Source organism: Dendrobates tinctorius, unplaced genomic scaffold (assembly GCF_039654945.1).
Source record: "Dendrobates tinctorius isolate UK_male_01 unplaced genomic scaffold, ASM3965494v1 ptg000270l, whole genome shotgun sequence".
In the NCBI taxonomy this organism is placed as follows: domain Eukaryota; kingdom Metazoa; phylum Chordata; class Amphibia; order Anura; family Dendrobatidae; genus Dendrobates; species Dendrobates tinctorius.
In genome coordinates this window covers 5,196,431-5,220,057 of record NW_027361937.1, presented here as the reverse complement: position 1 = coordinate 5,220,057, position 23,627 = coordinate 5,196,431, and positions in this window count along the sequence as shown.

The window sequence follows — 23,627 nt, the reverse complement described above, 5'->3', positions numbered from 1 at the left end:
TTAATATGGGAGAGAGTGAAAGGCAGACACCTGTGTGTTATCATTGCAAATGCATGCTTTAGATCTCTGCTAGTTTGCATTGAGTTTTAAAGTTCAGGAACAGACTGTGGAATTATGGAGAGATAGGTAGGGTTTCATCTACTACTATAACATACTGTCACGGCACCGCCAGACTCAGGGCCTGCTGTCCCGGCCTCGGCCAGTAGGAGGCGCCGGACTATCACATCACCGTCAGACTCAGGGCCTGCTGTTCCGGCCTCGGCCAGTAGGAGGCGCCGGACTATCACATCACCGTCAGACTCAGGGCCTGCTGTTCCGGCCTCGACCACTAGGAGGCGCCGGACTGTCCTATCACCGTCTGACCCGTGGCCTGCAGTCTCTGCCTTGGTCTCTGGGAGGCGTTGTGCTTCAACCCCGAGTGGTGGCGGCGATAGTCATGAGGCTCCTGCGCAGGCGTCCGCTGGACGCAGGCTTCGCTCCTCGGTCAGTCATGAAGGGGCTGGTGCATTACCATCCAGCCTGGTCCTGGGGGCGGTCCGGATGACATCATCAGGCCACGGGCCTGTAAGGGATGACCTGATCCCTCAAATACCTTGGGACTGCTCTTGCAGGCCGCCGGATATATTCTTGGTTCCCCTGCGTGTTACTGTGTGAATTACTGTTTGACTGACTCTGACTTTTGCCTGGACTTCTGACTCTGCTTCTGCCTAACGATTCTGTACCTCTGCGACTCTCCTGGTTTATGACTCTGACTTCGGCCTGGATTATGACTCTGCTTCTGCCTAACGATTCTGTACCTCTGCGACTCTCCTGGTTTATGACACTGACTTCGGCCTGGATTCTGACTCTGCTTCTGCCTAACGATTCGGTACCTCTGCGATTCTCCTGGTTTATGACTCTGGCTTCGACCTGGTATCTGTCTTTGCTTCTGTCTACCGTGCTTATACCATTTCTGCCTGACTCGGATATCATTGCCTCTGTGTCCTGTATTGGAACACCTTTCTGGCGACCGTCCTGCTCTGGTCATTGCTCCTATTCAGACAGCGCCTCCTGGGCTCTGCTATAAATCCAGATCCCTGTATAGGGGTAAAGGGTCTCAGTGTTTCTCGGGGTGCTGTCTGGCTGCAGTCCAGACCGCAGGCAGACGTCACACATACAAAACAATTCTTTTAAGAGCCAAATGATGTTAGTTAGTGTCAGCATATACTAAACCAATTATTTTGGAGATACCTAATATTCCTGAGTACCAGCATATACGTTTTTTTTTACAGCTAAATAATATTCGGCAGTGCCAGCATATAGTAAACATCCTTTTTAAAGGCTAATTGCTAAATAATATTCCTCGCCTATTGATGAAATAGCTAATATTTACGTAGTAGTTGTGCGACTGGCATAAGACCTGCTGAGCTATGGAAACGTCACTATTTGCCAGCAATTTCCCTGAGTCTGCTGTTGGCATGTCTCACGGTTAAATAAATAGTGTATCTTTATCTAGCAGTTGTGTGACTGTGGCAAACCCTGCAGAGATACGTAAACATCATTATTTTTCAGTGGCAATAATTTTCCTTAATCTGCTGTCAGTGTCTGTCATAAAGGCGATCTAAAAAAATTAAATTTTTCTATTGGTTAAATAAATAGCGTATCTTTATCTAGCAGTTGTGTGACTGGCGCAAAGCCTGCTGACATACGCAAACGTGACTATTTACCTGAAATTGTCTGCTGTTGCCGTGTGTAATAAAGCTGATATCTGAAAAAAAAAATACCCACACATTGCTAGATACAGGGAATTTGTACATGACACCTCTGTCAGATTTTTTTTTCAGAACACATTCAATATGAGAGTGATGTTAAGGGATGTGGATATCGTGGTGCCCACCAATGTGTGACAGATGAGAAGTGGACTGTATCTCGTTCTAGTTTCCTGTCAAAATTTGGTCAGCGCGCTACACCACTGTCGAACTCAGACAAGTGCGAGAATGTTGTTGGTTAGATGGCAGACAAAGGCTCCAGTGGGTTGACAAGCAGCACCACAAAGTCTTTCACATGGTCCAGTCTCAGTAGTCAAGAAGCTGGGACTCTGAATCCTCAACCAGGTCCTCTTTCCTCCCCCATCAAGAGTCCTGGGAAACATATGACTCCAATGATGGGCACTCCGAGGAACTGATTACGTTCCCTTGTAATTATTCAGGCCCCTCAATGTGCATCATTAAAGAGGGTCATGTGGGGGTGGAGTGCAGTGATGCCCAAAAATCTGAGCACCCACGGCCAGAATAAAGCCATGTTAGGGAAGGTCAATTCATGTCTGAAGAGGTGGAGGATAATCATGACGCACAGTTGCCATTAAGTTAGCCTAAAATCGCAAATCAGAAGGAGGATCAGATTGATGAATTGGAAGACAACATGGTCGATGATGAGGCAACTGATCCAACCTTGCACAGTACACGCCAGCGAGCACAGCAGTACAGAGAGGGTTGGCTCCATAGCATGAAAACAGGCAAGAAGAGGTAGTGGTTTGACCAGAGGGAGAACTTGGTCAACTGGTCCGCAGAGCCCTCCACTCAGCTAGATAACAGGCCAAGGGTGCGTTGTTCCACTGTATGGTAGTTTTTTCTGAGTTCTTCAGACAAGACAATTGCAATTTGCAGCATTTACCATACCAAGCTAAGAAGATTTAAGAACACTGTCAACCTGAGCACCACCAGCATGCAAAAGCACATGGCAGCCAAGCTCCCCAATAGGTGGGTGGAACGTCTGGGTACAAAATCTGTGTCTCAGGGTGAAACCACGGCCCCTTCCACTGTGTTACAGCCAATTGGCCACATTGCCATATTGCTAGCCCTGGAAATGTTGCAATTTCGGCTTGTGGGAAGAAAGTATTTCCGCAACCTCTTGGCAGTGGCAGCCCCACAGTACTCGATTCCCAGTCGCCACTTTTTTTCCTGATGTGCCGTCACCACGTTACATAAGCACATGTTACTAGTGTTGAGCATTCCGATACCGCAAATATGGGTTTCGGCCGATATTCGTGGTATGGGAATTCCGATACTGAGTTCCGGAATCGGAAGTTGCTATGAGCCAGTTTGATTTGATTCAGCCAATGAGGAATCCTGGCATGGCTGTGATTGGCTGCTGAAATGATGTCATGATGCACTCTAAAAGCCGCTGCCGCCATTTTGGGTTCACTCTGCTGTGAATTCAGTTAGGGACAGGATGCTGCTCTTGTGACTCTGAGGGACAGTTAGAAATATCGATTTGCTAGACTGTGCTTTACCCAGGCTAGTTTAGCAACCCCTGTGAGAATCTTTCTTTTGCCTTGCAGCGCTATTCACAGCTGTCTGCAAGGTCTGCGTGAGTGCAGCTCACGCTGTAGTGTGTCCTGCAGCCACCTCTGGTTGTAGGCCGCTCAGCGTGCGTCACTGCCTCATATATATTTATTTTTGTTTTATTGCTGCTCATTTTTCATTAATTCTCCTATTAGTGTGCATCCATCTACATTGGTTGTAAACACTATATAGGAGTAGACAGCAGAGCCTTTCTGCAGCCTTTCAGTGCTAGTACACAGTTCTCTGCACTGTTCACGGCTGTCTGTGAGGTCTCTGTGTGTGAGTGCAGCTCACGCTGTAATGTGTTCTGCAGCCACCTCTGGTTGTAGTCCGCTCAGCGTGCGTCACTGCCTCATACATTGTTCTTTTTTGCTGTAGTGCTGCTTATTTTTCCTGAATTTCTCCTATTAGTGTGCTTCCATCTGTATCCAGCTAGATTGGTTGCAAACACTATATAGGAGTAGATAGAGGAACCTTTTTTCTGGCTTGTACCCTGCAGCCCCAGCCAGATTAGTATTAGCCTATTTTTTGGAGCCTCATCTATTGCATTGTAGGTTACCTTCCTGCATTGTAATAGCTCCAAAAAGTTTGTGATACTATCGCTTTCACATCTTTTGTCACATCCTTTTTGTTTTTTTAAAAAAAAAAAACATGTAAATAAAGTTCACCAATTAGTGTTTCTTATACCTGTTAGCAGCAGTTCAGGAATAAGCACACTAAACCCCCTTAGTACTTTTCTGCCTATCTTTATCAGTCTACCAAGATGAAGAAGGCAGGGAGTAAGGTACGTGGTCGTGGGCGTGGAGTTTCAGCAGGGAGAGGACATGGGGATTCTGTGCCTGCTGCGGGCACCAGTGACTCAGCATCCCAAAGTTTTACCAGGGAACAGTCCTTTATGCACAGCTTTGTAGGACCTCACCATACCCCACTGCTGCGGGACGAATAAATTGAAGCCGTTGTTGGATGGATGGCAGCTAACGCATCAACTTCAATTATTTCCACATCCTCTCAGGGCCAGAGCACTGAAGAGCAACCATCTGTCTCTTCACCACCTGCCAAATTGCCCAGGCAATTAGAGAGCCATGGACAGGAGCCATCTCTACTTCTGTTCTCTGAATCTCTTGGCTTGGAAACAGGGGGCCAGCCAAGCAGCATTCTAGAATGTGAAGAAGAGGGAGTATGCAGTGATGCGCAACTTCTTTGTCCCTCTGAATCTGAAGAGGCGGGTGGGCCAGTGCCTATGGTCAGCACACCTCAGTGCGCATCAGATGATGAGACTCAGGTGCCACTTTCTGGTGCGTACTGTGCTGGCGAGACTACCCAGGAGAAGCGGGTGTTTGAAGAGGGGAGTGAAGATGATGAGGTCCTTGACCCATCATGGCGTGAGGAACAGGAAGGTGGTGGGAGCAGCTCTGAGGAAGAGATTCCCCGAACGGCCAAAACAGGAGGGAGAGGGAGGGGGCAGACTTGGTTGCCTGTAGCATCCACTTCAGCACCCATTAGGAGCATTCCTCTTCCGAAAACAAAAACGGGCACTCCCGGGACTTGCAGTGCGTGGTCCTTTTTGACACAGTTGCAGATGACATTTGCTATGTCAAATGCAAGCTGTGTAATCAGAAAGTCAAAAGAGGGAAAAGTGTCAGCAACCTCAATACCACAAATATGTGGAAACATGTGCAGACCAAGCACGTGGTGGAGTTACAAAGACACACTGAAGACGTAGGCCAACCTACAGCACCACCTACCACCTCTTCATCTCGTCTTGTAGCCTCTTCCTCCTGCTCACACACAGCTGGCTTGGCTTCCTCACAGGATCGCCATGGAAGAACCTCTGGCACTGTAGTCCAGAGACCCAGTGACATTCCACCCACAGCACCACGTTCCCTGTCATCCTCACACTCCCAGGCCACTCTACAGCCATCGGTAGCACAGGCATGGGAGAAAAGGCTGCCATACTCAGCAAACCATCTCCAAGCACAGGCTCTGAATGCTGGCATTGCAAAACTACTGGCCCTTGAAATGCTCTCATTCAGGCTAGTGGAGACTGACACCTTCAGTAACTTCATGGCATTGGCAGTCCCACAATAAACCATGCCCAGCCGCTTTTATTTCAGCAGGCAAGCCGTCCCTGCCCTGCAAAAGCATGTGGAAGGAAAAATTAAACATGCGCTACTAAACACCGTCAGGAGCAAGGTCCACCTGACCACCGATGCGTGGACCAGTAATCATGGACAGGGACGATACATTTTCCTCACTGCCCATTGGGTCAATGTTGTGGAGCCAGGTAGAGATCTTGAGAGTGGCGCTGTACGTGTTCTGCCAACTCCAAGGATTGCAGGAATCCAGTCTGTACTAGAGTTGAGCGAAACGGGTCGAAAAAATTCAAAAGTCGCTGACTTTTGGCAAAGTCGGGTTTCATGAAACGAAACCCGACCCTAGGATGAGGTCGGCCACGAGGTCGGCGACTTACGCGCCAAAGTCGCGTTTCAAAAGTTTGTTTTGCGCTCTTTTTCAGCCAATCAGGATCCACGGACACTGTGGGCAACGTGATGACATAGGCACGGGTCACCACCATCTTTCAGAAGGGCATGCAAGTGATTGGCTTGCTTTGGTGGGCGTCACAGGGGGTATAAAAGGGCGTGCACGCCGACCGCCATCTTACTTCTGCTGATCTTAGTATAGGGAGAGGTTGCTGCTGATTCTGTAGGGAGAGCGTTAGGCAGGGAAGAAGACAAAAAAACTGCTTCTGCTGCTAGCGATTTAGCCTGCACAACACACAAGTCACTGTGTGTGCAGTGCAAGGGGAGGCTATATTGTGGTGTATCAGTGGTGTTGGTTGTTGGGCTGCCTTCTAAGGCTTCCTGACACGCTGGCATTGCTGTTTACCCACTGCTCTACAAACTGCTTTTTTAAAAGCAATCCAATCTCCATTATCCTCTCGTCACTTTGGTCACAGGCAGCTGTGCCATCGAGCGTGTCACACAGCGCTCAGATATCAGTGGGCCGCACACAATCCACAAGTGTCCAGTGTCCAAAAGTGTACGCAGAGATTCAAAATCTCCATTATCCTCTCGTCACTTTGGTCACAGGCAGCTGTGCCATCGAGCGTGTCACATAGCGCTCAGATATCAGTGGGCCGCACACAATCCACAAGTGTCCACTGTCCAATAGTGTACGCAGAGATTCAAAATCTCCATTATCCTCTCGTCACTTTGGTCACAGGCAGCTGTGCCATCGAGCGTGTCACATAGCGCTCAGATATCAGTGGGCCGCACACAATTCACAAGTGTCCACTGTCCACAAGTGTACGCAGAGATTCAAAATCTCCATTATCCTCTCGTCACTTTGGTCACAGGCAGCTGTGCCATCGAGCGTGTCACATAGCGCTCAGATATCAGTGGGCCGCACACAATCCACAAGTGTCCACTGTCCAATAGTGTACGCAGAGATTCAAAATCTCCATTATCCTCTCGTCACTTTGGTCACAGGCAGCTGTGCCATCGAGCGTGTCACATAGCGCTCAGATATCAGTGGGCCGCACACAATCCACAAGTGTCCAGTGTCCAAAAGTGTACGCAGAGATTCAAAATCTCCATTATCCTCTCGTCACTTTGGTCACAGGCAGCTGTGCCATCGAGCGTGTCACATAGCGCTCAGATATCAGTGGGCCGCACACAATCCACAAGTGTCCACTGTCCACAAGTGTACGCAGAGATTCAAAATCTCCATTATCCTCTCGTCACTTTGGTCACAGGCAGCTGTGCCATCGAGCGTGTCACATAGCGCTCAGATATCAGTGGGCCGCACACAATCCACAAGTGTCCAGTGTCCAAAAGTGTACGCAGAGATTCAAAATCTCCATTATCCTCTCGTCACTTTGGTCACAGGCAGCTGTGCCATCGAGCGTGTCACATAGCGCTCAGATATCAGTGGGCCGCACACAATCCACAAGTGTCCACTGTCCAATAGTGTACGCAGAGATTCAAAATCTCCATTATCCTCTCGTCACTTTGGTCACAGGCAGCTGTGCCATCGAGCGTGTCACATAGCGCTCAGATATCAGTGGGCCGCACACAATCCACAAGTGTACACTGTCCAATAGTGTACGCAGAGATTCAAAATCTCCATTATCCTCTCGTCACTTTGGTCACAGGCAGCTGTGCCATCGAGCGTGTCACATAGCGCTCAGATATCAGTGGGCCGCACACAATCCACAAGTGTCCAGTGTCCAAAAGTGTACGCAGAGATTCAAAATCTCCATTATCCTCTCGTCACTTTGGTCACAGGCAGCTGTGCCATCGAGCGTGTCACATAGCACTCAGATATCAGTGGGCCGCACACAATCCACAAGTGTCCACTGTCCAATAGTGTACGCAGAGATTCAAAATCTCCATTATCCTCTCGTCACTTTGGTCACAGGCAGCTGTGCCATCGAGCGTGTCACATAGCGCTCAGATATCAGTGGGCCGCACACAATCCACAAGTGTCCAGTGTCCAAAAGTGTACGCAGAGATTCAAAATCTCCATTATCCTCTCGTCACTTTGGTCACAGGCAGCTCTGCCATCGAGCGTGTCACATAGCGCTCAGATATCAGTGGGCCGCACACAATCCACAAGTGTCCACTGTCCACAAGTGTACGCAGAGATTCAAAATCTCCATTATCCTCTCGTCACTTTGGTCACAGGCAGCTGTGCCATCGAGCGTGTCACATAGCGCTCAGATATCAGTGGGCCGCACACAATCCACAAGTGTCCAGTGTCCAAAAGTGTACGCAGAGATTCAAAATCTCCATTATCCTCTCGTCACTTTGGTCACAGGCAGCTGTGCCATCGAGCGTGTCACATAGCGCTCAGATATCAGTGGGCCGCACACAATCCACAAGTGTCCACTGTCCAATAGTGTACGCAGAGATTCAAAATCTCCATTATCCTCTAGTCACTTTGGTCATAGGCAGCTGTGCCATCGAGCGTGTCACATAGCGCTCAGATATCAGTGGGCCGCACACAATCCACAAGTGTCCACTGTCCACAAGTGTGTGCAGAAATTCTAAAACTCCCCTGTCCTATAGACACCTTGTACCTTGTTTTACATTACTACTATATAGTTTGTTGGATTTTGTCTACATTTCTACCAAAAATGAGGAAGGCTGGTGGAAGAGGCCGTGGAATTGGGCGGGGGTTGGCAGCTGGTAATGATGGTGTTGGTGGTGGATCTGATGGTAGTGGCAAGAGCAAAATAGGACCAAATGCAGGAGGTGCTGACCCTGCGTCATCGTCTGTCTACATAAGGCCTCGAACGCTTAGTTTTCTAGGAGTTGGCAAACCGCTTTTAAAGGCAGAGCATCAGGAAAAAGTTTTGTCTTACATTGCTGACAGCCTCCAGCTCTATCGCCTCCTCTTCTTCAGTTGTAAAAAGTAAAAGCACTGAGTCGTCATTGGAGGCTCATGTTCATGAACCACACCTTTCCTTGTGTCCTTCACCCCAACCAAGATTGAAGGATGACGCAGGCCATACTACTGATTACTCCATGGAGCTGTTTTCACATACCATGCCTGGATTATCAAGTCAAATGGTGAATTACCCAGGCCAAGATGAATCTGACATGGAGTGCACTGATGCACAGCCGCTGATGGATGATTCTGCTGGTACATTCACTCAGAGCACTACATTGTCCTCGCAGTGTACAGAGCCAGATTTTGACCCTGATGAGACTCAGGTGCCCCTTCCCGCACACTATACCACCATACACGGTGACACAGAGAAAGGTGCACATGACATAGAAGAGGAGGTGATGGATGACCCAGTTGTTGACCCAGATTGGCATCCATTGGGGGAAGAGGGTGCTGCTTCCAATAGCTCAGATGAGGAGCATCCACAGCAGACATCGACATCGCAACAGCTGTTATCTGGCAGGCCCGGAGCACTCCAAAGACAGGTTCCAAACATCAAAAGAGTTGCTGGACAGCTTGTCCAGAGGGTCAAAAGATCACAGCGTGCTAGGCCGCAAAATGTCTGCCAAAGTAGGAAGAGTGCAGTGTGGCAGTTTTTTGACCAAAATCCTCATGATCAGGCCAAGGTTATCTGTAAGAAGTGCGCAAAGACCTTTAGCCGAGGGAAAAATCTGAAAAATTTGAATACCAGTTGCATGCTTAGACATTTAACCAGCATGCACTTGCAAGCGTGGACACAACACCAAACCTCAAGTGCCACATGTGCAACTGATCACAACGAAGGTAGTCAGCAACGCTACATTGTTTCCCCCACTGTAAGCCCACCGGTTAGCACAGCAGCAAATGTTGAGGTGTCGTTGCAAGACCACAGCAGTCAGGGAATCCCACTGTTATATCAACGAAAGACTGATTCTAGGCCATCAGAAAGAACACCAACTCCATCACCATCATCAACCCTCTCTCAGTCCGCCCTGTCCACCGCTACTTCCACCATATGCAGCTCTCAAGTCCAGCTCACCCTCCCAGACACTATGAGTAGGTCAAGAAAGTACTCAGTCTCTCATCCGCGTACACTGGGTTTGAACGCCCACATTGCCAAACTAATCTCGTTTGAGATGATGCCCTTTCGGTTGGTGGAAAGCACAGCTTTCCGCGAACTCATGGCCTATGCAGTACCACGCTATGACCTACCCAGTCGCCACTTCTTCTCTCGCAAAGCCATCCCAGCCCTCCACCATCATGTGAAAGACCGCATTGTCCATGCACTCAAGCAGTCAGTGAGCGGAAAGGTGCACCTCACAACTGATGTATGGTCCAGTCGGCATGGCCAGGGCCGTTACGTGTCCATCACTGCGCACTGGGTTAATGTGGTGGATGCAGGGTCCACAGGGGACAGCGGTGGTGGGACAGTGCTGCCTAGCCCACGGTCTAGGAAACATTTGGCTGTAGGCGTTCGACCCTCCTCCTCCTCCTCCTCCTCCAGAAGCGACAGCTCGTCCACAGAGCGCAGTCGTACGAGCACTCCATCTGCAGCTGCCACTGTTGCACACGATGTGTCCCCCTATCGAGCAGCTAGTGGAAAGCGTCAGCAGGCTGTGTTGCAGATGATGTGTTTGGGCGACAGACACACCGCCGAGGTGCTGGCCGAGTACTTGAAGCGACAAACTGAGTCATGGCTGGGCAGTGTACATCTTGAGGCAGGCAAGGTAGTTAGTGATAACGGCCGTAATTTTGTGGCAGCCATAGCCCTTTCAAAACTCAGCCATATACCTTGCTTGGCTCACACCTTGAACCTGGTGGTGCAGTGCTTCCTCAAAAATTATCCGGAGTTAACAGCCCTGCTCCAGAAGGTGCGAAGACTGTGCGCGCACATCCGCCGGTCGCCTGTACACTCCGTTCGTATGCAGAAGCTGCAGCGATTGCTCCACCTTCCCAACCACCGCCTCATTATCGACATTGCAACAAGGTGGAACTCCACCCTGCACATGGTGGAGCGGCTGTGCGAGCAGAGGCAGGCCATAATGCATTTGTGGGAGGATACACGGCCAGGCACTTTGAGAGCAGACATGGAGTTGACAGGCGTGCAGTGGTCGAAGCTGAAAGACCTTTGTAAAGTCCTTCAGTGTTTTGAGGAATGCACACGGCTGGTAAGCGCAGACGACGCCATCCTAAGCAAGAGCATCCCACTTATGCGTCTGCTCATGCAAACTTTGACGCACCTTAAGGAGCAGGCGTCTGCAGCCAATGTTGATGAGGAGGAAGAGGAGGAGGGAATCCTTGATGACATTCAGCCATTGTCTGCTCAGGGACCTCTCCTGGACGAGGTGGAGGAAGAAGAGGAGGAGGAGGAGGAGGATGATGGGGATGATTACTTAGGGGAGGAGGATGCATCTCGTGGGGCAAGTGAAAATGTTGGCGTGGCAAGGTCTGGTACAGGGTTTGTGCGTGACTGGAGGGATGTGGATTTGCCAGAAAGTGCTCCTCCACCCAGCACTCGCAGTGCATCATTGACACCGGGAACATTGGCCCACATGTAAGATTATGCCTTGCGGATCCTAAAAAGGGACCCCCGCATTGCCAAAATGATGAACGATGACGACTACTGGTTGGCCAGCATCCTGGATCCACGCTATAAAGGCAAGTTACAAAACATCATGCCACAGGAGAACCTTGACCTAATATTGGCTAATAAACAAGCAACTCTGGTAAATCGGTTGCTTGAGGCATTCCCAGCACACAGGAGCGGTGATGGTTCTCACACGAGCCGTACGGGCCGGGGGCAGCTTGGCAGAGGTGTTCGTGGTGCACACTGCAGAAGTGGCGTTGGAGACAGGGGTTTCATGACAATGTTGTGGACTGATTTTTCAAATACCGCTCACACAACTGGTAATACTGCATCGATGGAAAGTGACAGGAGACAGCAGTTGTCAACTATGGTTACAAACTACTTTTCCTCCCATATCGATGTTCTCCCACACAGGTCATTCCCCTTTGACTATTGGGCTGCTAAACTGGACACCTGGCCTGAATTGGCCCAATATGCCTTACAGGAGCTCGCTTGCCCAGCTGCAAGTGTGCTATCGGAAAGAGTCTTCAGTGCAGCTGGATCAATCCTGACAGAAAAAAGGACCCGTCTGTCAACCTAAAATGTGGATGATCTAACCTTCATTAAAATGAACCACGCATGGGTTTCCAAGGATTTTGTCCCACCTTCCCCTGATGACACATAGGGTGACAGAAAAATGGCTTGCTTTGGTCCACCTCTTCCTGGTACTTCACCTATTTCGCCTTTTGCATCAGTTGAATGTCCAACATCAACATATGCCACTTTCTAAAACTCCCTAACTGTGCTGCCTCCCCCCCCATGGCCGGGGTCACCACCTAGCGCACGACACCGTGCGAGTGCCGTTGCCCTGGACAGGTGGGTAGGCCGACTCTTGGGCGCGGGCACTGGCACAGGGTCCCTCATAGTGCAATCAAGTGTCTCTGACGGTGGTGGTGCTGTCACGGGGGCTTAGTTCAACTAAGGCTGAAATACCCGGGGCCCCTGTGGTGTCCCTTTACTAGGGGAAACCCTGTCTGACCCTCAACCCAGGGTTTTTGCTGAAGGTGCAAATGCCTGAGCCTCCGACCTTTCCTTATCTCCTGCTCAGCCCTGCACTTAACCCTCCACCCTCCACCCAGTGAGAAGTCACCACCAAAGCTCCCACACAAATAATGACAGACAGGGAGAACTTAAACTGCACTGCGCCGCACACACACAGGAATAAACAGTAATGTGAACAGGGCACAACTAAACACAAATATGGGAAGGAGAAAGGATAACGACGGATCATACGACACCAGATATGAATCTCTCTCTCTTGAACACCTCCACTCCAGACCGGAACCACTTGGTATGAAACACAAGCTATAATCGGCGACGCCCATAGGCCAGCATGACTATTTAAAGACCGTGGGCGTGACTAACCATCCAACCTGGTCTCCAGCAGGATTAACCCCCAAGAGCCTGAAGATCAGGCCGGCGCCACTGAGGCTATAGTGGCTGGAGGTGGAACTACCTCTGCCTGCCGGATGCTGTGGTGTGAACAGCGTCCGACATGACAGTACCCCGTCTTCTACGAGGGACCCCAGGGCCCTCAAGACTCATAGGACCCGGCTTGTCCGGATGACGATGGTGAAAAGAACTGACCAGCCGATCCGCATGTATGTCTGAGGCTGGAACCCAAGACCGCTCCTCTGGACCATACCCCCGCCAGTGCACCAAATACTGAAGAGTACGGCGTACTACTCGAGAGTCCACTACCTTGGCGACCTCGAACTCTAACTCGCCATCCACCATGACTGGAGGTGGCATCGGCGTCGTGTCCACCAAGCCTACCACCTTTTTCAATAAAGCCCTGTGAAACACGTTGTGTATCTTGTACACCGCGGGAAGTTCCAAGCGATAAGCTACTGGGTTAATGATGGCAGAAATCCTAAAAGGCCCAATAAACCTTGGACCCAGTTTTAAAGAAGGGATTTTGAGTTTTATGTTCTTCGTAGCTAACCACACCCATTCACCCACACACAGGTCCGGACCTGGCACGCGTCTACTGTCAGCCACCCGTTTGTACCTGGCACTCATGCTCAACAAACGCTGTTTCACCCGCCTCCAGACTGATGACAATTGGGCTCCTAGCTGATCCTCCTCCGGGACACCCCCGGAGTCACCCTGACGTAAGGTACAAAACTGAGGATGTTGACCGTACACACAAAAGAATGGAGACTCTCCTGATGACTCTTGGCGGTGATTATTTAATGCGAATTCGGCCAGAGGAAGGAAAGTAGACCACTCCTCCTGGTTGTCGGACACAAAGCATCGTAAATACTGTTCTAGATTTTGGTTCATGCGCTCAGTTTGTCCATTAGACTGTGGATGAAACGCCGATGAATGTGACAACTTGATCCCCAACCTTGAGCAAAAAGCTTTCCAAAACCTCGCCACAAATTGCGTACCCCTATCAGATACTATGTCAGACGGTACTCCGTGGAGTCTGACCACCTCCTTCACAAATACCTGAGCCAACGTCTTAGCATTGGGCAAAGAGGACAACGCCACAAAATGCGCCATCTTTGAAAAACGGTCAACCACCACCAGGATGACCGTGTTCCCTGCTGAGGCTGGCAAGTCAGTGATAAAATCCATGGAGATTTCTGTCCATGGCCTATTGGGTACCCCCAGAGGCTGTAGCGTGCCAGCAGGACGGGTTCGGGGTGACTTAGCCCTAGCGCACGTGATGCAAGCTGCCACGTACGAGACCACGTCCTGCCGGATTTTGGGCCACCAGAAACGACGCGATACCAGCTCTAAGGTGCCCTTCACCCCTGGGTGACCAGCCAGTACCGAATCGTGGTGTTCCTTCAACACCTTAGGCCGAAGATGCAGGGGTACAAATGATTTGTTGGCGGGAAGTCCTGGTGGTACCTCCTCTTGGGCCTCGGCAATCTCCGCCTCTACCTCAGTCGTGAGAGCCGAGACCACTACCCCTTTCTGGAGGATGGGTACCGGCTCTTCCCGAGGTTCTCCCCCCGGAAAACACCTAGACAAAGCATCCGCCTTGGTGTTTTTAGCCCCGGGACGGTACGTCACAAGAAAATTGAAACGAGTAAAAAACAATGCCCAGCGAGCCTGCCTAGGAGACAGACGCTTGGCCGACTCCAGGTAGAGCAGATTCTTATGGTCGGTGATAACTGTGACCTGGTGAGCCGCCCCCTCCAAGAAGTGTCGCCATTCCTCAAAAGCCAGCTTGATGGCCAACAACTCCCTGTTGCCGATATCATAATTCCGTTCGGCCGGCGACAACTTCTTGGAGAAGTAGGCGCAAGGATGCATCTCGCTCAAGGACGAGCCTTGAGACAGTACTGCCCCCACTCCCACCTCCGACGCATCAACCTCTACCACAAAAGGTTTAGACACGTCTGGTTGCACCAGAATGGGGGCTGAAGCAAAACTATTCTTCAGACGCTCAAATGCACGTATAGCCACCTCAGGCCAGTTCGCCAGATCGGCACCCTTTTTTGTCATGTCCGTGAGCGGTTTGGCGACAGTCGAAAAGTGTTTTATAAATTTCCTATAATAATTCGCAAACCCAAGGAACCGCTGGAGTGCTTTCAGACTCTCCGGCCTCTCCCATTGCAACACCGCTTGCACCTTAGCGGTGTCCATTTTAAAACCAGCTGCGGACACAATATATCCCAAAAAGGGCAACTCCTGGACAAAAAATAAACATTTTTCCAGCTTAGCATAGAGCTGGTTCTCCCGGAGCAACTGTAACACCTGCCTAACATGCTGCAAATGAGTGTCCCGATCGCTAGAATAAATGAGGATATCATCCAGGTATACAATCACAAATCTCCCCAGGACATGAGCAAAGACATCATTAATAAAATGTTGGAAAACGGCAGGCGCGGTGGTCAACCCAAACGGCATAACCAGACTCTCAAAATGACCCTCAGGAGTGTTAAACGCCGTCTTCCACTCATCCCCCTGACGGACCCTTATGAGGTTATACGCCCCCCTGAGGTCCAGCTTGGAAAACCATTTTGCCCCCGCTACCTGGTTGAACAAATCCGGGATCAACGGCATTGGGTAGGGATCACGGATAGTAATCTGGTTTAACTCTCGGAAATCCAGACACGGGCGTAACCCCCCATCTTTCTTCTTAATGAAGAAAAACCCCGCGGCTACAGGCGAGGACGAAGGCCGGATGTGACCTTTGCTCAGACTCTCCGCGATGTAGTCTTTCAGAGCTTGTCTCTCAGGACCAGAAATATTAAACATCCTGGCCTTAGGTAATTTGGCCTCGGGTTTTAACCTAATAGCACAGTCATAGGCTCTATGTGGAGGCAGTTCTGAGCAACCCTTCTCAGAGAAAACATCCGCGAAATCCTGCAAAGCCTCCGGCAGGCTGGGCGTCACGGCGGACACACATGTGGCCAAGCAATTGTCTTGGCAGAAACCACTCCATTGTACTATGTCCTGAGTTTTCCAATCAATTACCGGGTTGTGCCTGGACAGCCATGGAAAACCCAGGACCATTTGAGCTGGGAGATTACGGAGGACCCTACATGTAACCGACTCAGAATGTAGGACCCCAATGTGGAGTTTCACCTCTGCCACAAACTCAGTAATCTCCCCTTGAGGGAGGGGAACAGCATTAATGGTCACCACCTGTATGGGGTGAGGAAGTTTTTCAATCTTAAACCCGGCGGTGTGTGCAAACTCCTCGTCTATGAGATTAGTGGCGGAACCGCTATCCACAAACACTGATATAGGTAGCTCTCTGCCGGCGACAATAACCTTGGCAGGGAGCATACATTGAGATACCATCATGGAGGATATGCATACGCTCAGTTGGGTCTCCTCCATACCCTCTGAGCTTAACAGTTTTCCGCCGGTTTGACCCTCTTAGGTAGTACCGGGCAAACGTTAACATAATGACCTCCTTTACCACAGTAGAAACATGCTCCGGACTTCCGGACTCCCGGAGCGCGAGGCTGAACCTGTGCCACGCCAGCAATCTGCATAGGTTCAGGGGACTCATCTACTTCAACCACACCTGCACCTCTGTTTTCCCCCAGAGGTAGCGTCTCCTGTGCCCCCTGACGAAAACGGCGATCAATACGTATCACCAAACTCATGGCAGACTCCAATGATGCCGGAGTCTCATACATCAGGAGGGCTTGTTTCACCCTCCCTGATACCCCATGAATAAACTGGCTCCGCAGTGCTGGGTCATTCCACTGTGTGTCTACAGCCCAGCGGCGAAATTCCGAACAATAGTCTTCTGCCAAGCGCTCCCCCTGGCGGAGGGCGCGGATTTTAGATTCCGCTAGAGCCAGTCGGTCAGGGTCATCGTAAATGAGCCCGAGGGCAGAAAAAACATTATCGACCGAATGAAATGTAGCAGAGTCAGGTGGTAAGGAAAATGCCCATGCTTGGGGGTCACCACTCAGTAATGACAACACCAGCCCTACTCGCTGGGCCTCATTACCTGAGGATATTGGCCGCATGCGGAAGTATAATTTGCAGGCCTCCCGAAATACGACAAATTTGCTGCGATCGCCTGAAAATCGTTCTGGCAGCGGAAACTTCGGCTCTGCACCGATACCTGCAGATGCCGTTTGCACCTTTGCTACTACCAGGCCCTGCTGCTGAACTGCCCCATTCAACTCGGAGACCTGTATGGACAGCGCCGCCAACTGGCGGGTTATGGAATCTAATGGATCCATGGACTCCTGAAAAAATGTGGGCCGATTATAATTTCACGGGGGCTTAGTTCAACTAAGGCTGAAATACCCGGGGCCCCTGTGGTGTCCCTTTACTAGGGGAAACCCTGTCTGACCCTCAACCCAGGGTTTTTGCTGAAGGTGCAAATGCCTGAGCCTCCGACCTTTCCTTATCTCCTGCTCAGCCCTGCACTTAACCCTCCACCCTCCACCCAGTGAGAAGTCACCACCAAAGCTCCCACACAAATAATGACAGACAGGGAGAACTTAAACTGCACTGCGCCGCACACACACAGGAATAAACAGTAATGTGAACAGGGCACAACTAAACACAAATATGGGAAGGAGAAAGGATAACGACGGATCATACGACACCAGATATGAATCTCTCTCTCTTGAACACCTCCACTCCAGACCGGAACCACTTGGTATGAAACACAAGCTATAATCGGCGACGCCCATAGGCCAGCATGACTATTTAAAGACCGTGGGCGTGACTAACCATCCAACCTGGTCTCCAGCAGGATTAACCCCCAAGAGCCTGAAGATCAGGCCGGCGCCACTGAGGCTATAGTGGCTGGAGGTGGAACTACCTCTGCCTGCCGGATGCTGTGGTGTGAACAGCGTCCGACATGACAGGTGCACACCCGCCATCAGACACACCGCTGTACTATGAGGGGCCCAGTGCCAGTACCGACGCCCACGAGTGGGCCCCCCTTGCTTGGCCAGGGCCCCAGCATTTGCAATCTTTACCTCTCCCTGCTCTTCCGCTGTGTAATCTGGGCTGTCAAATCCATACTGTGCCTGACACCGTCTGAGCCTGCCTCCTGATGTATAGACATATATTTTGAATGTGTACGCTATCCATACATGTTATCCAGGGATACGGTACCCTTTCTAACCTTTGTGCAATGACGTGCAATCCATACTGGGCCTAACACCGTCTGAGCCTGCCTCATGCTGTATAGACATATATTTTGAATGTGTATGCTATCCATACATGTTATCCAGGGATACGGTACCCTTTCTAACCTTTGTGCAATGACGTGCAATCCATACTGGGCCTAACACCGTCTGAGCCTGCCTCATGCTGTATAGACATATATTTTGAATGTGTACGCTATCCATACATGTTATCCAAGGATACGGTACCCTTTCTAACCTTTGTGCAATGACGTGCAATCCATACTGGGCCTAACACCGTCTGAGCCTGCCTCATGCTGTATAGACATATATTTTGAATGTGTACGCTATCCATACATGTTATCCGGGGATACGGTACCCCTTCTAACCTTTGTGCAATGACGTGCAATCCTTATTGGGCCTAACACCGTCTGAGCCTGCCTCATGCTGTATAGACATATATTTTGAATGTGTACGCTATCCATACATGTTATCCAGGGATACGGTACCCTTTCTAACCTTTGTGCAATCATGTGCAAACATTATATGGGACCAATGATTTTGTATGGAGAAATAGATGGGCCTCGTCATGAGATGTAAAAAGTGAGGTATTTTTCATTGTACTATACCGCTATTTCTCTGCCGTATCGGAGCATGATGAGTTGTGGTATGTGTTAAAGGGGCGCTCTTTCGCCCAGGGCACATGAAAACCTGCAGCCAGCCCTCCCCCCCCACAACTTTAGCCAAATAACCCCCATTTTTCAGTGCGTAACTTGTATTATGAAGTTAATTAAGGTTGACAAGCTTAAGTAAGAAGAATTGATGCTTTTGGCATTCAAATGGGCACTGTAGGTGTGTTTCCTGTCCTCCTCTCACTGCCGACTTTTATTCCCCATTGACTTACATTGGGTTTCGTGTTTCGGGACGACCCCGACTTTTCCCTATAATCGGACGATCTTGCTCGACCCGACTTTTGGAAAAGTCGGGTTTCACGAAACGAAACGCGACCCTAAAAAAGCAAAAGTCGCTCAACTCTAGTCTGTACACATTGACTCCTCATCATACTCCAGTTCCTCAGAATCAGCGCTGCAGGAGCCGTCACGGTCTACCTCCACATGGACCCGTGAACGCTTACCTGTTACGACCGATATGAGCACAGCCATGGCCAAACGTAAACAGGCCATACTGAAATTAATTTCTTTGGGGAATCGAAGCCACACAGCGCAGGAGCTCTGGAATGCCATCAAGCAGGAGAGCGATGTGTGGTTTGTGCCAGCGAATCTCCAGCCAGGCTTGGTAGTGTGTGACAATGGCCGAAATCTGGTGGCAGCTCTGGGCCTAGGCAACCGCACTCACATCCCATGTCTGGCACAAGTGCTCAACTTGGTCGTGCAGAGCTTTCTGAGGGACTATCCGGATCTTGATGCACTGCTGCACAAGGTCTGCATAGAGTGCGCTCACTCGCGGCGTTCCAGCATGGCAAGATCGCGCATTGCAGCTCTGCAGCGCCGATTCCACCTTCCGGAACATCGCATCATATGTGACCTACCCACCAGGTGGAATTCAACGTTACATATGTTGGAGCGGTTGTGTGAGTAGCAGGCAGCAGTAATGGAGTACCAGCTGCATCAGGCGCAAACAAGTCGCACTGCGTGCCGGTCACACTTCACCACCACTGAGTGGGCCTCTATGAAGGACATCTGCCACGTTTTGCATGCCTTCGATGATCCACGCGGATGGCAAATGCAGATGATGCACTAGTCAGCATGACTGTCCCTCTTATCTGTCTGCTTCAAAAAAAGCTGCAAGCACTAAGGGAGGAGGTTTTGGAAGAGGTGGAGGATGAGAATTCACAAATGCCATCTGCTTCTGGACAGTCTGCGCAACGTGGTTCCTCACAAAGGCCTAGGCAGGGGACACTTTGTGAGGAGGATGAGGAGGAGTCAATGGAGGAGGAAGACATCTCTCCAGAGGAGGGAGGTACACAATGCTCTAGTAGTCAGTATGTAGAGCGAGGGTGAGGTGATGCAGAGCAGGCAGAGATGACGCCTCAAGCAGGGGACAGCGTTTCTTGGCCAGTTGGGAGTCTGCAGCACATGGTTGATTTCATGCTGCAGTGACTGAGAAATGACCGCCGCATCGCCCACATTCTCAACACGGCTGATTATTGGGTGTACACCCTCCTAGATCCTGGCTACTGGGACAACTTACAAAGCCTCATAACACCGTTGAACTGGGAGCATAAAATGCGGGAGTACCAAGACACACTGGTGCATTCCATCATGTTCTCCATTCCACCCGAGAGCAGTGCTGCTAGTGCTTTACAAAGCAGCTCTGTGCATCGATGCAGTGGAGGAATCTCTGCACAAAGAGGGAGCAGAAGCAGCACCTCAGAACAAGGCAAGACCAATATGGCCAAAATGTGGCAAAGTTTTGTGTGCCCGCCACAAATGTCTACACCATCACAGACGGCTCCAGTCAGCAGGAGGCAAAGTTTCCGTCAGATGGTGACAGACTACATGTCTTGCCCTCTCAATGTACTCCCAGATGGCTCTTCTCCTTCAAGTTTTGGGTCTCTAAGCTGGAAACCTGGCCAGAGCTTAGCCAGTATGCATTGGAGGTGCTGGCTTGCCCCGCTGCTAGTGTATTATCGGAACGCGTCTTTAGTGCCGCAGGTGGTGTACTAACAGACCGTCGCATGCGACTATCCTCCGATAATGTTGACCGGCTTACTTTTCTGAAAATGAACAAGGCCTGGATCTTGCCTGAATTTGCCAGTCCTCTTCCAGATTAAATGATTGGTTGGCAACAGTATCCAGGTCTCCTGTTGTGTTCATGTTTCTACCACCTGAACTGTAATCCCTGGGCTCCAACACGACCAGTTGCTGCTCAGAAGTGCCGTCTGCACAGAAAAAAACACTAGCTCCTGTGTTAGTGGGGTTCAGTAACGCTAGCTGCTCCCCTGCTGTGTGTCCGGCAATATCTCCTGCTCCCTCCACATTCAAACTACATCAGATTTTAAACTTGCTCCAAGTAGGCCTCAGCCTACACCATGATTGATCCTGGGCTCCAACACCGCCAGTTGCTGCTCAGAAGTGCCGTTTGCACAGTCAACATATGCTTCAGTGTAATTGGGGTTCAGTAATGTCAGCTGATCCCCAGCTGTGTGTATGGCAATGTCTCCTGCTCTGTCCACACTCACACAACTAAATTTTAAACTTGCTGCAATTAGGACTCTTCCTCCACTCTGTTTGAACTGTAATCCCTGGGCTCCAACACCGCCAGTTGCTGTTCAGAAGTGTCTTTGGCACAGGTAGTCCTTCCTGGCCAGCCTGGTTCCAGCACGCCAGCTGTTTCCGGGAGGTGTCAACGTCACTTTGTCACCAATACGTTGTTCTGTCATGTTGCGGTTAGGTTAGCCGACTCTATGGTGCCTGCAGTTTAGGTGCTTTCTATGTGGGCTGCGGGTTCTGGCTGGTTCCGTAGTGCCAATAGGACAAGCAACCCCTGTAGGACTGTGGGTTTCGGTAACTGCGGCCGGCTCGTGGCCTTGCAACTTTGTTTTTCATGGGTACCTTCTGGTACCCATCCTGGTTCCAGCACCATCAGCTTGTTCTTGGCAGTGCCTTTGGCTTAGGTGCCTCCATCTCAGTATCCAAGTTCCAGCAATGTCTGCTGGTCCTTGGTAGTGCTTTCTAGCACAGGTACCTCCTGCTTTGTAACCAGGTTCCAGTACCGTCAGCTGGTCCTCGGTAATGCCATTGGCTCTTGTAGCTTCTGCTCCCCATCTGGGTTACAGCACCGTCAGCTGGTCCTCGGTAGTTCCATTGCCTCATGTTCCTTCTGCTGCTCCTCCGGGTTCCAGCACCGTCAGCTGGTTCTCGGCAGTGCCTTTGGCTTAGTTGCCTCCATCTCGGTATCCGAGCTCCAGCAACGTCTGTTGGTCCTTGGTAGTGCTTTCTAGCACAGGTACCTCCTGCTTAGTAACCGGGTTCCAGTACCGTCAGCTGGTCCTCAGTAGTGCCATTGGCTCTTGTTCGTTCTGCTGCCCCTTCGGGTTCCAGCACCGTCAGCTGGTTCTCGGCAGTGTCTTTGGCACGGGTACTCCCTCCTGCCCAGCCTGGTTCCAGCACGCCAGCTGTTTCCGGGAAGTGTCAACGTCACTTTGTCCCCAATATGTTGTCTTGTCGTGTTGCGGTCGGGTTAGCCGACTCTATGGTGCCTGCAGTTTAGGTGCTTCCTATGTGGGCTGCGGGTTCTGGCAATAAAGGCTGGTTCCATAGTGCCAATAGGACAAGCACCCCCTGTAGGACTGTGGGTTTTGGTAACTGCGGCTGGCTCGCGGCCGTGCAACTTTGTTTTTCATTGCTACCTTCTGCTACCCATCTGGGTTCCAGCACCGTCAGCTGGTTCTCGGCAGTGCCTTTGGCTTAGGTGCTTCCATCTCGGTATCCGAGTTCCAGCAACGTCTGCTGGTCCTTGGTAGCGCTTTCTAGCACAGGTACCTCCTGCTTAGTAACCGGGTTCCAGTACCGTCAGCTGGTCCTCGGTAGTGCCATTGGCTCTTGTAGCTTCTGCTACCCTTCCGGGTTCCAGTACCGTCAGCTGGTCCTCGGTAGTGCCATTGGCTCTTGTTCCTTCTGCTGTCCCTCCAGGTTCCAGCACCGTCAGCTGGTTCTCGGCAGTGTCTTTGGCACAGGTACTCCCTCCTGCCCAGCCTGGTTCCAGCACGCCAGCTGTTTCCGGGAAGTGTCAACATCACTTTGTCACCAATACGTTGTCCTGTCGTGTTGCGGTTAGGTTAGCCGAATCTATGGTGCATGCAGTTTAGGCACTTCCTATGTGGGCTGCGGGTTCTGGCAATAAAGGCTGGTTCCGTAGTGCCAATAGGACAAGCACCCCCTGTAGGACTGTGGGTTTCGGTAATTGCGGCCGGCTTGCGGCCTTGCAACTTTGTTTTTCATGGGTACCTTCTGCTACCCATTTGAGTTCCAGCACCGTCAGCTTGTTCTTGGCCGTGCCTTTGGCTTAGGTGCCTCCATCTCGGTATCTGAGTTCCAGCAACGTCTGCTGGTCCATGGTAATGCTTTCTAGCACAGGTACCTCCTGCTAAGTCACCGGGTTCCAGTACCATCAGCTGGTCCTCGGTAGTTCCATTGACTCTTGTTCCTTCTGCTACCCATCCGGGTTCCAGTACCGTCAGCTGGTTCTTGGCAGTTCCTCAGCCTTCTTGTACCTTCTGCTACAGTTCCAAGTTCAAACTTTTTGAAATGGTTTTTGGTAATCACTCTGGATCTCCCTGACGATGACCCTGAAGACAAGGACCTGGAAGACCACCCCAAAGAAGACCAAAAAGATGATCCTGAAGAAGATGATCAAGGGGACAAAGAACATGAAGACAACCACCAAGATACAGTACAACAAGAGACAGAAGACCAAGAAGCAGAAGAACAAAAAGCAGAGGAACATTAAGCATAAGACTAAAAATCAGAGCAAAAGATATTATCTAAATTATAAGCAGAAGAAGACTAAGCAGTGTATGGGAGTGAGTCCGTTCCTCCTCGTGGTGCCCCTCGAAAATGCCTGCCTGCTGCAGCAGGCCAAACTGAACGCGGACAAATCCTGTTGTAAATCTTTTGTGACAGGCAGAACGGCTAGTGTAATCTTCACATTTTTATA